Below are 14,932 nucleotides of genomic sequence, written 5' to 3' on the forward strand. Positions count from 1 at the left end.
AGCAGCCAGCCCTGCCTTTAACCCTTTGCCTGCCTGCCTGCCAACTTCAAAACTCAGCACCACACTTCAAACTTGGCATGGCATTCTAGGGGAGGCAGCAATCTCCCGCCCTGCACAGCTAGGCCCAAGATGCAGGGGAGGGAAAAGGCAGAAGGTAAGTTGGAAAGGATGCTGTGAAATCCCGTGTTGCGATTAATTTAACTGTCTTGCAGCGTTTGCGTGTGTGTGTGTGTGTGTGTGTGTGTGTGAAGCGAGTCACAGAGGAAAGCTGGTCTTGTGGTAGCAAGCGTGACTTGTCCCTCTTTGCTAAGCAGGGTCCACCCTGGTTGCATATGAATGGGAGACTACATATGTGAACACTGTAAGATATTCTCCTTAGGGGATGGAGCCGCTCTGGGAAGAGCATCCAAGTTTCCTCCCTGGCAGCATCTCCAAGATAGGGCTGAGAGAGACTCCTGCCTGCAACCTTGGAGAAGCCGCTGCCAGTCTGGGTAGACAATACTGAGCTAGATGGACCAATGGTCTGACTCAGTATGTGGCAGCTTCCTGTGTCCTGTGTGTCTCGTTCCAGACTTTCAGTAGGTGAGAGAGGAAGTGCCTGAGCTGGGCTTAATTTGAACTGGAGTGAACCCCAGAAATGGTTTTTATGGTCAGGGCTGAAGGGGTGTGGAGCTGTTATAAGAAGGAACAGGGCAAACGTGCAGAGAATCCCTTTCTCATCAAGAGTGCAATCACCACCTAGATGCCATGTGTGCGAGGTCAGGTGTGTGTGTGTGTGTATGTGTGTGTGTGTGTAAAAAGACTTCCAGCAGAGCAGGTAGTCTTATTTTATTAATACTGAGGGTCAGTTTTTAAAATAGGAAATGAAGCATACGGGGGGAGTAAAGCACAGGAGGAAGCTAGTGAAAATAGGGATGGATTATGTTGTGAATGTCTTGAATCCCAGGGTGGCTAGGGACTGTCACTGGGTTGAGACATTTTGATGCCTGAGATGGAAAATTCAAATGGCAGCTCCCGCTTGGTATCACGGGGCCCAATCCACCAAGAGGTTCTCTTGCACAAGCCTCTCTGCAAGGAACAACCATTCATTTCCATAGGGCTTGTTTGGCAGAACTTACCAGCAGATTGCATTTATAACAAAGATCTGTTTCTCTCCCAGTCTGCTGTTGTTGACAGTGGTCCCGAAACAATGCACTGTAGTGGACACTCATGGTGAGGCCACCTCTGGACTTCTGCTTCTTTGTGGAATTTACATGAAGATGTGAAACCCGTGATGTGAAACCCGTCCTGTCTGCAGAGAGTCTGAAGGGAAGATAAGATACCCTGGATTAGATCCAGGGATCGCCTGTCGTTCACTCCAGTGATTCATCAAGGGAAAGCCCCTGTTCAGTCCTGTAGGTGGGGACAGCATAACCAGTTCAGACAAGAAAGGAGCTGCCCACCAAGTCTTGCCAGGGCACCAGAATTTGGAGAAGGAAGGCAAGAATGGGCAGAGGAAACCAAAGGGAATGTGCTCCTTAACGGCCCTGCAGAAAAACAGTAGCCAGAGAAGACCCCTGTACCTTTTATTTTTTTAAAAAAATTATTTACATTTATATCCCGCTCTTCCTCCAAGGAGCCCAGAGCAGTGTACTACATACTTGAGTTTCTCCTCACAACAACCCTGTAAAGTAGGTTAGGCTGAGAGAGAAGTGACTGGCCCAGAGTCACCCAGCTAGTCTCATGGCTGAATGGGGATTTGAACTCGGGTCTCCCCAGTCCTAGTCCAGCACTCTAACCACTATACCACACTGGCTCTCCTACACTTTTAGACTTAGAGAGGAAGGGGAACTTTGATGGGTGCTGCTTTTCCCATCACCAACAGTGGAGATGGGAGGTGCTACACCAGCTGGGATTTCCCTCTTTTATGCAACCCTTTACAGGCCCAGGACTCCTCGGTTTGGGGGCTGTGGAGGAGATAAGATTTCAAGCCCAGGTTGATGCAGAAAACCAAGCATCACCAGGAGCCGAAAAAAGGATACATGGGGAAATGTATACTAATGGTGTCATCAAATAATCAGATTATTGTTGTTATGCTTTGGAAAAGGAATAAGAGGAAATGCATGGAATTGGAAGAGCGTCTCCAGGAACTTTTGCAAATAAATAAATAAATAAAAATTAGCTGGAAATTCAGTTAATTCAAAACATTGGGGTTGCTGGTACAGTTCAATGGTAGAAAACCTGCTTTGTGTGGAGAATGTTCCAGCTTCAATCTCCAGTATTTCCACTAAAAAGAATCTCTGGTAGGAGGGCAAAGAATGAAATACCTTTGCCTGGCACTTCTCAGAGCTGTAAGTAAAGTAAAGTGTGCTGTCGAGTCCATTTTGACTCCTGGCGCCCCCAGAGCCCTGTGGTTGTCTTTGGTAGAATACAGGAGGGGTTTACCATTGCCTCCTCCTGCGCAGTACGAGATAATGCTTTTCAGCATCTTCCTATAGTGCGGCTGCCCAATATAGTACCAGCGGGGATTCGAACCAGCAACCTTCCGCTTGTTAGTCAAGCATTTCCCTGCTGCGCCAAGTTGGGTAGAAATAATGGAGTAATCTGTCTTATACTGAAGCAGACCATCTAGTTCAATATTGTCTACACTCTCCAGAGTTTCAGGTTGGAGTCTTTCCCAGCCCAGGATTTAACCTGGGACCTTCTGAAAAGCAAATGCTCTATCAGTGAGCTCTATCAATGAGCCAGCATGGTGTAGTGGCTAGAGTGCTGGACTAGGACCAGGGAGACCCGAGTTCAAATCCCCATTCAGCCATGAGACTAGCTGGGTGACTCTGGGCCAGTCACTTCTCTCTCAGCCTAACCTACTTCACAGGGTTGTTGTGAGGAGAAACCTAAGTATGTAGTACACTGCTCTGGGCTCCTTGGAGGAAGAGTGGAATATAAAATGTAATAATAATAATAATAATAATAATATAATGAGCCAAAGCCACATCTCCATAGACCAGTGGTCTGACTCTCTGCATAAGGCTGCTTCATATGTTCCTGGGAGAGGCCTTTGCAGCTATGTCCGTTCCCAAACAAAGCATTTCAACAAGTGCATCCTTTTTCCAGCAGAGAGATGAAAGATGCCCCTGCTTAATTTCTGCCTGTCACATGGCTCTTAAAGGAACATACATTTATTGCTGGAGGGGGGAAGACAGGGGGGTGGATGGCAAACCTAGAGAAGCCAGAAGAACTACCTGAAGGTTTTGCTGTAGCAACTCTAGAAAGAAGACTGCTGAATATTACAAATTATTCCATAGCTTGACGTTACAGGTTTTTTTTGTTTTTTGTTTTAATTAGTCGGTCAGTTAAGTTTTACTGTGCAGCCCACACCATCACAATATTACAAAGAACATCATCAGTCAAAAAGCATAGATCCATAAAACAGTAATAGTCAGGTCTGGCGGTGCTGACACACGGCTTAGTTAGATCCCAACTTGGATGACGGTAACTTGCTCTGTGGTGCCGGCCTTGGAAAATTGCTTGGAAACTGCAGAATGCTGCTGCAGCCAGTTTACTGATAGGAGCAGGGTATCGCGGCCATGTGACTCCCTTGCTGCAAGCAAGAAGGGTGTTGGGAGTCCCAGTTGGCTTCTGGGCACATTTCAAAATGCTGGTCTTGACCTTGAAAGCCCCAGATGCAGGGCCAGCTCCAAGTGTCAGGGGGTCTTTGACAAACTGCTCTCCGTGGGCCTGCTCCAACCTGGGTGGACCCCGCCCCCAAAGTTCAAGGGAGAGAGAGGATGTGGAAACGCAGCAACTAGGAACATAGGAAGCTGCCATATACGGAGTCAGACCATAGGTCCATCAACCTCAGTATTGTCTACACAGACTGGCAGCAGTGGCTTCTCCAAGGTTGCAGGCAGGAATCTCTCTCAACCTTTTCTTGAAGATGCCAGGGTGGGGACTTGGAATCTTCTGCTCTTCCCAGAGCGGCTCCATCCCCTGAGGAGAATACAGTATCTTACAGTGCTCACACATCAAGTCTTGCATTCATATGCAACCAGGGTGAACCCTGCTTAGCTAAGGGGACAAGTCATGCTTGCTACCACAAGACCAGCTCTCCTCTGTGACTCTTGGCTGAGAGAGTCACTCCACCACCACTGCACGAAGGCTCTGGGTGTAAAAGAGGTGGTGTTGGGGATTGGCAGTGGGTCCTTCCGATTACCCCAGACTAGTGATCTTCACTATTTTTCAAGAGGAGCCCACTTTAGCAGAAAACCTTCAATATTTTATTTATTTATTTTATGTATTTTATTTATATACTGCTCCTCCAAAAATGGCTCAGGGCGGTTTACAACAAATAAAGACAATCAAAATCAATTAACAGTGAAAATCAAAACTAAATCAAACAATTAAAAATCATTTAAAGCCAGCATTAAAACATTTAAACCATGAATCTAATTAAAAGTCTGGGTGAATCAATGTATTCTTTTTTACTACACAGGGAGGAGAGCTGGTTTTGTGGTAGCAAGCATGACTTGTCCCCATAGCTAAGCAGGGTCTGCCCTGGTTGCATATGAATGGGAGACCTGATGTGTGAGCACTGCAAGATAGTCCCTTCAGGGGATGAAGCCGCTCTGGGAAGAGCAGAAGGTTTCAAGTTCCCTCCCTGGCTTCTCCAAGATAGGACAAGATTTTTTTATAGGACAAGATTTTTTTATTGAACCAACAAACTACCAAAGCATACAGATAGGGCTGAGAGAGATTCCTGCCTGCAACCTTGGAGAAGCTGCTGCCAGTCTGTGAAGACAATACTGAGCTAGATAGACCAATGGTCTGGCTCAGTATATGGCAGTTTCCTATGTTCCTAATGTGTCTTCAGCACCTTTTTAAAAGTTGCCAGAGACGGGGAGGCTCTTATTTCAACAGGGAGCGCATCCCAAAGTCCGGGGGGGCAGCAACGGAGAAGAATATGAGAGCTGCTTCCCTGTGTGCTGACCTCTGTGCTGGGAGGGCTTAGAGAGAGAGAGAAGAGAGAGAGAGAGAGAGCACCCTCCCTTAAGAGCTCTAGGAAGGGGAGAGGCTCCATTTCCCAGCATGCTGTGCAAGCCTCCTAAGATGGGGCTGAGCCTCAACAGGATTCTATTTCCCTTAAAAGAGGCCCATCAGCTCTGGGCAAAGTACAGCCTTGCACTGTGAGAACGACTGCCTCCACATAGTGCTGGGGGACTGAGCAGAGTGTTCCACTTTGGCCGAAGCTTCATACAGGCCCAATAAACTATTAGTCAGGGGGCCACAATTAGGGTTGATCATGGGACCTGCTGCTGGCTCACAGGTCTTGCAGTGAAGAACACCGCCCTGGGCCCTTGGTGGCTGCCCTGTGATACTGAAAACTGATAAACAGTCTGGGGCTGGAGTATTTTAAGAACCACCTTCTTTAAAGGAGAGGCTGAACACTGACAACATCCGATGTGCATTTGGTTGGCATGCAATCCAGAGCCTTCTCGGTGGCTGCACCCAGATTTCAGAATTGCCTTCCAAAGAAGGCATGCCTTGTGCCCTTTCTGGCAGTTTTTTGCCCCCAGGTTTTTACTTTCTTCTTCATCAGGCTTTCTCTGCTGGTTAATGGCTTTTAAAACCCAGATTCTTTGTTTTTATCTGCTGCCATTAAAACAAATGTTATAATGATGACTTATCCTCTTTCTTTCTTTCTTTCTTTCTTTCTTTCTTTCTTTCTTTCTTTCTTTCTTTCTTTCTTTCTTTCTGCAGTATGTTGATTGACTTTATAGGATTTTTGTTTTTTATGTTGGCTGCCTTGAACATTCTCTATTTAAAATTAAAGGCAGGGTATTGATATTTATAAGAAATAAGACTACAAATAGTTTGGCCCATGACTAATCAAACCAGTTCATCATCCTTGTTCTTTTAAAATCCATGTGTCAACTGAGGTTTTTTTTTTAATATACTCCACCACTAATCCTTGGAGTGTTTGTGGTTTAAGGCACATTAGTTTGTGCAAATTAAAAACCAGTCGAATGTTTAACACCTTATGACTTAAAAACTGTACTTTTTGGCCTGGATAGCTGTACCCCTAATCCCATGTGTGTGTGTGGTGGTGGTGGGGCAGCTGTGATTGCTTTGGTGACAGAAAGACACTCTTCACATGTTTAAAGGTAGGTATTTTGTTATGACTTATAGGTTCCAGAAAAAGTTAAGCTCTAATGTGCCCTGGCCAAAAGTAAGTCCTTTTTAGATTCTCTCAGTCCCTTCCTCATCTAAGGAACATCTGAAGCTGCTTCATACTGGCCATTGGTCCACCCAGCTGCACTGGCTGTCAGCAGCGCTCAGACAGGGCCTTTTCCAGCCCAGCCTGGAGATGTCAGGAATTGAACCTGGGACCTTTGCATTTATTGCTGATTCACAGCCCCTCCCTCTGTGCCTGACATTTCCATTCCTTTTCTGTACTTTAAGCTGCTTCCCTCTACTCCTCATCCCAGTCTTGCTAGGATTAGGCATTCTTGAGACTCACCTTACCTGCTCCTCCACCCTGACTTGACCTTTTCTTACTCCATCACTATTATATACTGGTCAGTTTTAGAGCATTTTCTCCATCTTATCATTTTCTTTTTGCTCTCTCTCTCTCCCCCTCCCTCCCTCTCTCTCTGTATACATACACACACACACACTCACGCAATATATATACTCTCTCAGCTTGTTCTCATGACCAAATTGGGGGGAGCTTGAGGGAAGGTAGAACCCTACCTTCCTGTTCCCACATGACACAAGCCCGATCAGGGCTTCTCCACCTACACGTCTGCACAAGCAACACTGCAGTGAGCTGAGAGGCGGGGGAAGCCAGGCCATCAGGTATCCCACAAAGCACCATGCGAGCAGTGTGGTACCCTGCGAAAGCTCCGTCCTGCTGGGCCGCTCCTTCCCCCTGGCTCTATGATCAAGATGACTGCCAGCAGCCTGGGAGCAGCTGCCGACAGCCTAATGACCCCCAGCGAGTGGAGGAGGAGGCACGTGTTTGTCCTCCTACCTCGCTGTAAGCCCGGGTTTAAAATCTGGGCTATCTGGAGGAGGAGCAGTGGGATTGGAAGTGATCCCTCCCTTGGCTTTATACGACCAGCCCTGCCTTTATACGACAGCCCTGTCTTACCCAGATAGGGTTGGTCGTGAGAATGACCTTACAGTTTAATAAGATATTTCCAATACAAAGATAGACCCTCAGACAAAAGAAAATAAGATTTTTGTGCAACTTCTAACACTCAACTCCAATCACACATGCCAGCCCAATAGGTGGTGGTTGTGCAAGGTCCTCGGTCACTTGTTACAGAATTTAGAGCCTATATGTTACTATATCTCCATTAGTTTAGGCCAATCTGGTTTCTTTTTGTCCTTGAACCCCCCAAATGGAATCAATTCTTCCCCTGCTCTTCTTTTTCTCATCTGGGCAGGGAGTGCATCACTTCTGTATGGTCACCATACACCTTTGGCACTCAGCAAAACCATCAGCTGTGATAATAAAAGTGATTCAACCACGACCCTTTTGTCAATCTGTGTGGCCATACGAGGAACGGAACGTAGGTCACCTTCTAAGGTCAAAGATGAACACTCAGTCCACATTTACCAAACTGGTTTAGCAGGGCTCACTCGTGCCCAGACAGGCTTGCTAGTGCTGAGGAGTCAAAGAGAGAATGAGGCTATTCTCACAACCAGCAAAAATTGGGCTAGCAGAGCCTAGCCTTTCACCGGTCATGTAAACCGAGCCCGGTGGTTTACAAGCGGGTAGCCCACTGAATTGCCACTGCCCTTAAACCGGGTTTGCGGAGCGAGCGCTCCACAAGCCTGGTTTTTAAAATCGTGTGTTGCTGCGGTGTGGCTCTGCGTCGCAGCAACTCACGAGTACACCCCCAACTGAGAGGCTAAAAAGTAGCCTCCCGGCTTGGGGGTCTCTCCAGCATGCCCTGCTTACTTGCACAGGGCATGCTGGAACTTCTGGGGGCCGCGCGGCCCCAAACTCCCAAGCCTCACTCTCCCCGCAAACCCAATTTCGTGAGACGAGCCTCACTATCTCTAAACATGTGGAGAGCCTCCATCACTGGGGAATGATTCACTCTTGGAGAAGGATTTCTGGGTAACAACAATATCTGTCTACGCTGCCATACGTGTGTGTGTGTGTGTGTGTGTGTGTACATAATCCAAAATACAACAAATATCAAATAATATAAAAAATTCACAGAATAAAAAGAAACAGTTTAAAGCTAATTTTAATTAAAAGCCTGGGGAAATAAGTATGTCTTAAGGATCTTGTTAAAAGCAATCAGAGAAGGAGAAGCTCTGACAGAGAATATGTCTCAATATCAGTGCCTGTCTCCAGTGGGAGAGACTTCTGTGCTGCTGAGGCCGGGTGCCAGATCCCCCTCTAGTGTGCACCCTCCTCTTCTTCTCCCCCTCTTTTTAAAAGCAGAGGGCCGGAGGGCATTTTGCTGCCTTGCTGGTGCCCCAACAATCTGCCACCTGAGGCAACCGATTCACCTCGCCACATGGACGGGCCACTCCCTGCCTGTTACTTAGCAGAAGGTACATAGAATTATTTTCCCCAACACGGCTCCTGCACTTCATGACTAGGAGACACTCACCAAGTAAAGCTTTCTCCAATGGAGACTCTCCATCCACAACACTCCTCTGCCAAGGCAATAGGCATCTGTTGAATTTCTGCAAATCATGCAGCTGTTAAGGGCTCAGGAGTTATGCTGGAGTGGGTGTGGGGAGCGCTGCAGTCCTGAATACTATTAATATTTCAACATGTTATTAAACCCACAATTCATGTTTAATAAATGGGGTTGTCCTGAGAGAATAATTACACATTTCAGAAGGGAAAATTGCATCAGGTGTGGCTTTCCCCACCACTAGAGGACTGTGATGGGAAAAGCCACACCTGGAGAAGCTTCTCCTCATACAAACCTGAAAGGTACAAGGGGTCTACTCAGGGCTTGAGCCTGCCAATGAGGTTGCCACTTTTAAAACTAGCCCTTTTTGGTAGCCCAGAAATGTAGTAGGAAAGCTTTTCCTGGCACAGAGATGAAAGTTAAGCATCCTTTGCATCACATTTAGGTGTCTGTCTGTTAAAGGAGGAGAGTCCATAATATCTTGGCAAGGCTCTTTATAAAGCATTTAAAAATAAAATTGCAATGAGGGAGGTGACATTTTCAACCAACTGACCTTGACGAGAGACTCCGTTTGCTGGAAAAATATCATCTGCTTGGTTTATTTATCTAACTTAAGGTTTAATTTTATATTGGTGCAGTCACCAAAATAACACACAAATACCTGTCACCATTTTTAGCTGAACTACCTGGCCTATTCCACCTGCTGCTCTTTCCCCTGGAGCATCCCCCGGAGAGTGCCTCGGAAAGGTAGCAAGTGACACCGGCTGGTGCAATATTACATCACAAACAGTTCCACCTGTTGGTTGGCCTTGGGAGAGAGATGAAAACCCCTTCGGCTTTGAAGAATGCTCATACGGCACAGGTAAGCAGTGACCAGTTTGGACTCCAAACAGCCGAGTCACGTGGCACTTTTAAAGAAAAACATTTTCATTGCATGTTAGCTTTGTAGACTACAGGGCACTTCACCGGATTGTAGTCTATGAAAGCTGATGCTACAATCAAATTTGTTAATATTTAAGGCAAGGTACTGAAAGATGCTTGGCTGTTCTTGCTGCAACAGATGAACATGGCTACCCCCTCTGGGAATGGTTTCGACTAGCAGAAGTGAGAGGCAGATGTTTAATTTGTTAGAAAGAGCAAATCTAATTGCAAATTTGAGGGGGAGGTCTTAATTTTTAAAACGAAATGATTTGGAGTCAGCCTGGCCTGAAGACTTTAAATCCCACGTATATGGAGACTGATATTCAGTTATGTGAAAGGCACTCTGCACATGCTTAAGAACATAAAATGTTCTCAAGCCAAGGCCCATCCAGTCTAGCATTCTCCCTCACACAGTGGCTAACCAGGTGCATCTGGGAAACTCACAGGTGGGGGAAAGAGGGCAATAACTCTTTCCTGCTGGTGTTCCCCAGTACCTGCTGTTCAAGGGCATGTCATGAGTGACCCTGATGGAAATATATAAAGGCTAAGAACTATCGATAGCCCTATCCTCCATGAATTCATCTAAAGAAGAACACTTACCTAAAGAATTTGTCTTAGAAGTACTGTCTTCTCTATTTCATGCTACCACTTTTTTTTTCTGATCAAAGAACCAGACTTCTGACAGTGCTGGTGATTTTCTGGGCAGGTTCACACATAATGCAGCAAGAAAGATTGCCATAAACGACAGGTTCCTTAGGAGTGTGCACTCCCAGCAGGAGTCGGCCCGCTACTTCTGCACCAGTTGTGTCATCTGAACCCAGAAATTTCAGCATATCCTGTAGCACTTCCCTCCACCAACCCAATCTCTATAACCTAAATTTAAAGTTGGTTACAGATGTCAGGTTGCCCAAGGAAAGTGCTGCAGCATAAGCTGATGTTCTCAGGTTTGAATGATATGACTGTTCATATGGAGAGTGCGTGCTTGTGGTGAACCGGCGGTTCGTGGCAACCTTACGTGCTGCAATATGTGTGAACCCACCCTTTAAGAGACGATGGCTGTTAAGTTAAGGCTGCCCTCAGGTTCCAGGCTCTGATGGGATATGGCTGCCTGGGAGTTATTTGCACATGGCTTATTGCTGTGGGGTAAAGCCACTTCGAACTACACTTGTGGCATTGAGGGAAGCAGCCTCTCCCCTCTATTCTCTGGTTTTGTTTTGAAACAAGTTCACATGGCATGCTCTGTGTTTTCCTTCTAGCCAATCGGGGAGGGCGGGAGCTTCCTAAAGAGTGGTATCTGCATTTCTATGTGCTTTGGATTGCTCCATGCCACGGCAACACATGAGGAGGCCCCGCCGGGAGGCTGAAACAAGCCTCCCGACCCTGGGGGTCTCTCCAAGATGCCTCGCACACTTGCGCGGGGCATCCTGGAACTTCCAGGGCCCGCACAGTCCCCAATCCTCACAGCCCCCACTGGCTCCGTGATGGAGCCGGCAGTCGTGTGGGCGGCCAATCCGGCCACCCAGGGCTGCTCTCCCCGCAAACCCCTTCCCGGAGAGACTCACTGATCATAAGACGCGCCTCACTCTCTTCTGAAGTCGATTCCGAGTAGAAGCCCTGTGTGTAAAGCCTCCTGGTAGCTTTTGGGGAAGGAGGAAGCACCTTGGTTGAGTCCAACTTCTCAGCTCTGTAGCAACACTGAAAACCCATAGTCAGGACGTAGGAGAAAGAGCATCCAGATTCATCCTTTCCACCTTTTCAGAGGGGGTGTTGCCACCTTCAACATCACCAGCATCAGTGTTGCCACCTTTTCTCTCCCAAAAAGAGACTTTGGGTTGGTTGGCTCAGGCAATATTTTGTCTGCCAGCTGACCACATGAGCGTTGCATGCAGAAGGTCCCAGGTTCAATCCCCTGGCATCATCTCCAGGTAGGGCAGGGAGAGACTCCTGCCTGAAACCTTGGAGAGCCATTGGCAGTCGGAGTAGACATTACTGAGCTGGATGGACCAAGGGTCTGACACCGTATGAGGCAGCTTCATAGGGCCACACTGATGCTCCTCAGGTCATGATTGAGACCATGGGTTTGTTGAGCTGCAGAAGGGGATTGTAGGAGAGGAGGTAGGTTTTTAAGGGTAAGCCAGATCAGGAGACAACACAACCAGCATGTGGCAACGACATGTTCTGGCATTATTTGTTCATTTATTTATTTATATTTATGTATCCTATTTCTATACCACCTGATTTGTAAGTCTCTAGGCAGTGTACACAATTTAAAATATTTAGAAGTTACACATTAAAAGACATGACAATAAAAACAATAGACTACAATAGATATTAAAAACAAGGTTTTAAAATTAGGAAGAACTTTCAGTGCTAGATGAAGCTATTCAGGAAGACTGTGGAATCTCCTTCCTTTGCTGAAGATGCGTCTGATTAGGTGATGGAGGAAGATGCTCTAGGTATATTCAACACTGTCTTGGGGCACCACAATAGGGCCCATTGATGGCCTTTCCAGTCTCGTGCTATGGCATTCCTAGGTAATTCAGAGCATAAAGTAAAAACAATTAGAATAATTTCTCAGTCTTATTGTGGTTTATTTATTTATTATTTATTTATTGTTAAATTTATATTCCGCCTTTCATTAAAACAATCCCAAGGCGGTTTACAGCAGAATTTAAAAACAAGATTTTTAAAAAGACACAATTAAAATGTTAAGCTAAAAATATAAAACAAATCTGATTAAAAATTTAAAACACAAGCATAAAAACAGTACAAAATACAAAGAGCAGCAGCAGAGACAATCATATAAAAGCCTGGGTAAAAAGCCAGGATTTAGCATGCTTTCTAAAAGCTGTGATGGAGCGGATACCCACTGGGAGAGCATTCCAGAGTCTGGGGGCAGCAACAGAGAAGGCCCTGTCCCTGCATGCACGGCAGCCGAGCCTCCCTCATTGTTGGCACCCGGAGCAGAGACTCCTCAGATGACCTCATCAAGCGGGCAGCAACCCTTGAGAGCAGATGGTCTCTCAGGTATCCCGGGCCCAAACCGTTAAGGGCTTTAAAGGTCAAAAACGGCACCTTGAATTGGACCCAGAAACACACTGGTAGCCAGTGCAGCTCTTTCAAAATGGGTGTGATGTGCTGCCACTGGGCAGCTCCGGATAAAACCCTGGTTGCCACTTTTTGCACTGGTTGGGCTCTTGTGGTCAGAAGCCAGATGCATGATTGGGATGGAGAAGAGGGATGGCTGTTTGAGATACACAGAGGAGAGATCAAATTAACAGAGTGAAGGCCAAACAGAGCAGAAATGCTGCTTTCCACCCCACCCAGTAATATTTCTCAAAGCGCACATCTCTCGTTTGTTAGGAATTGCTCCATGTTCTCTGCTAGGCTTTTTGAGAAATCCTTTGTGAGATCAGAGAAAGACAAAAACAGAGAGAAAGAGCAGATAAATGGTTACAAGGGCAAATGGCTAATGATGATTTTGGAGAGATGCTAGGCTTTGAAGTTGACATACTGATGATTGCAAGTGGTCTTGAGCCTGTTCACCGCTGCTTTTCTTGGGGCTGTGCTGCCCTCTAGTGGGCACATCTGGTGGAAAAATTGAGAATTCATGCAGGGCCACCGTTTGGGATTAATCAGAACCGTATAGATGCTGGGCTTCCGTGAGGTGGATGTGTAGTCTTCTTGAACCAAGTCTCCGGTGGCTTAACTCCTGCGCCACTCACACCCTGGCCCATTAGCAAGCCAGAAGGACTTGCAACCTCTTACACCAAGGGTGGTTTGCTGGGCTGAGCACTGCAAGTTGATCTTAGCCTAGCTGCGGTCAGTTGAGGCCTCCTTTGCTCGATAGAACCCTTGTATGTAGGGCAGCCTGGCAATCTGATCAACTCCTCAGAGCAGCAAAAAAACTCTGACCTGGCTGCTGCTGCTGAGCACACGATCATGGATGGCGCCTCCAGCCTCATTCTAAACCAGGCATCCCCAAACTGCGGCCCTCCAGATGTTGCTGAACTACAACTCCCAGCATCCCTAGACACAATTTTTTGTGGCTGGGTATGCTGGAAGTTGTAGTTCAGCAACATCTGGAGGGCCGCAGTTTGGGGGTGCCTGTTCTAAACAGACAGATGATCAGCAAACAGCAGTGCACGCAGTTCCCGAAGTGAGGTAGGAGGCACCCCCTACCCTGTTCTCCACTGTGTGAACTGCCTTTTAATGTGTACCGCACTGCTCTGTGTGCCACTGTAAGTGCAGACACTAACCCTGTCAACCTTTTTCATCTCCCCAGCAGGCCATCGGATCAGGCTGTGAACTGCATGTTGTGGTTGAGACATACAGTGAATGCAAGAAGGGGCTGCAGCTTGCTGGTCAAAACAAAACAAAACATGCTTTGCTTGCTGAAGGCCCCAAGTTCAGTCTGTGGCATCTCCAGCTAAAAGGATCTCAGGTGGTAGCAAGGCTAGAAGGAGAGGAGAGCTGGTCTTGTGGTAGCAAGCATGACTTGTCCCCGCAGCTAAGCAGGGTCTGCCCTGGTTGCATATGAATGGGAGACTAGAAGTGTGAGCACTGCAAGTAATTCCGCTTAGGGGACGGAGCCACTCTGGGAAGAGCAGAAGGTTCCAAGTTCCCTCCCTGGCTTCTCCAAGATAGGGCTGAGAGAGATTCCCGCCCGCAAACTTAGAGAAGCCGCTACCAGTCTGTGAAGACAATACTGAGCTAGATAGACCAAGGGTCTGACTCAGTATATGGCAGCTTCCTATGTTCCTATGACCTCTGTCTGAAACTCAAGACAGCCACTGCCCGTCAGGGTAGACACAGTACTAGGCAAGATGGACCAGGGGAGTGATTCCCGCAGCTTCATATATCCAGATGTGCAAGTGGACTCACTCTTCTGCTTTCTGTATCCAAAAAGGAAATTTGCTCATTGCCCTGTAGAACCGAGGGTGGTTCCCGTCTTTTGCCTCAGGCTTGCTATGTCTTTTTGCCTGGAGCATTTGAGCCTGGTCTCTGAATGGGGAGAAAGATGGATCAGTTGCATCCACAGGGCAATCTCGAAACTGCAGGTCAGAAGCAGGGTCAAAATAGCTTCTGGCCAGGATTTCTAAACCCTAGAGCGGCAGCCACTTGTTAACACAAGCCCCGGCATTGCTAAGCCATACTTTATGTAGCTGGCTTGCAATGGCTTTCTGCGCTTCAGTGATGTACCTTTTATTGTGGTGTTCCTTAGGACATTATGTACACTGGGGCGTAGGTACCCTTGGGCGAAGGGGGACAAATGTCCCTGGGCCACCAGAGTGCTCCCGCCCCCTCCCCCCAGGGCACCCCTCACCCCCCTCCTGCACTCAGCTGGTGAACAAAGCGCTCACGGCTGG

The 14,932-nt window shown here is 47.2% G+C and overlaps 1 long non-coding RNA gene across 2 annotated transcripts in view; it reads left to right on the forward strand.

The window, feature by feature from the left end:
- Positions 1-17: 17 nt before the first annotated feature.
- The window catches only part of LOC128331809 (uncharacterized), a 55,220-nt gene continuing 40,305 nt past the window's right edge, over positions 18-14,932 (forward strand). For both annotated transcript variants that reach the window (XR_008310435.1, XR_008310436.1), the window contains exons 1-2: positions 18-154; positions 9,320-9,504. This is a non-coding gene — a long non-coding RNA (uncharacterized LOC128331809). The remainder of the gene's footprint in view (positions 155-9,319; positions 9,505-14,932) is intronic.

The sequence above is a fragment of the Hemicordylus capensis genome, chromosome 6 (assembly GCF_027244095.1).
Source record: "Hemicordylus capensis ecotype Gifberg chromosome 6, rHemCap1.1.pri, whole genome shotgun sequence".
In the NCBI taxonomy this organism is placed as follows: domain Eukaryota; kingdom Metazoa; phylum Chordata; class Lepidosauria; order Squamata; family Cordylidae; genus Hemicordylus; species Hemicordylus capensis.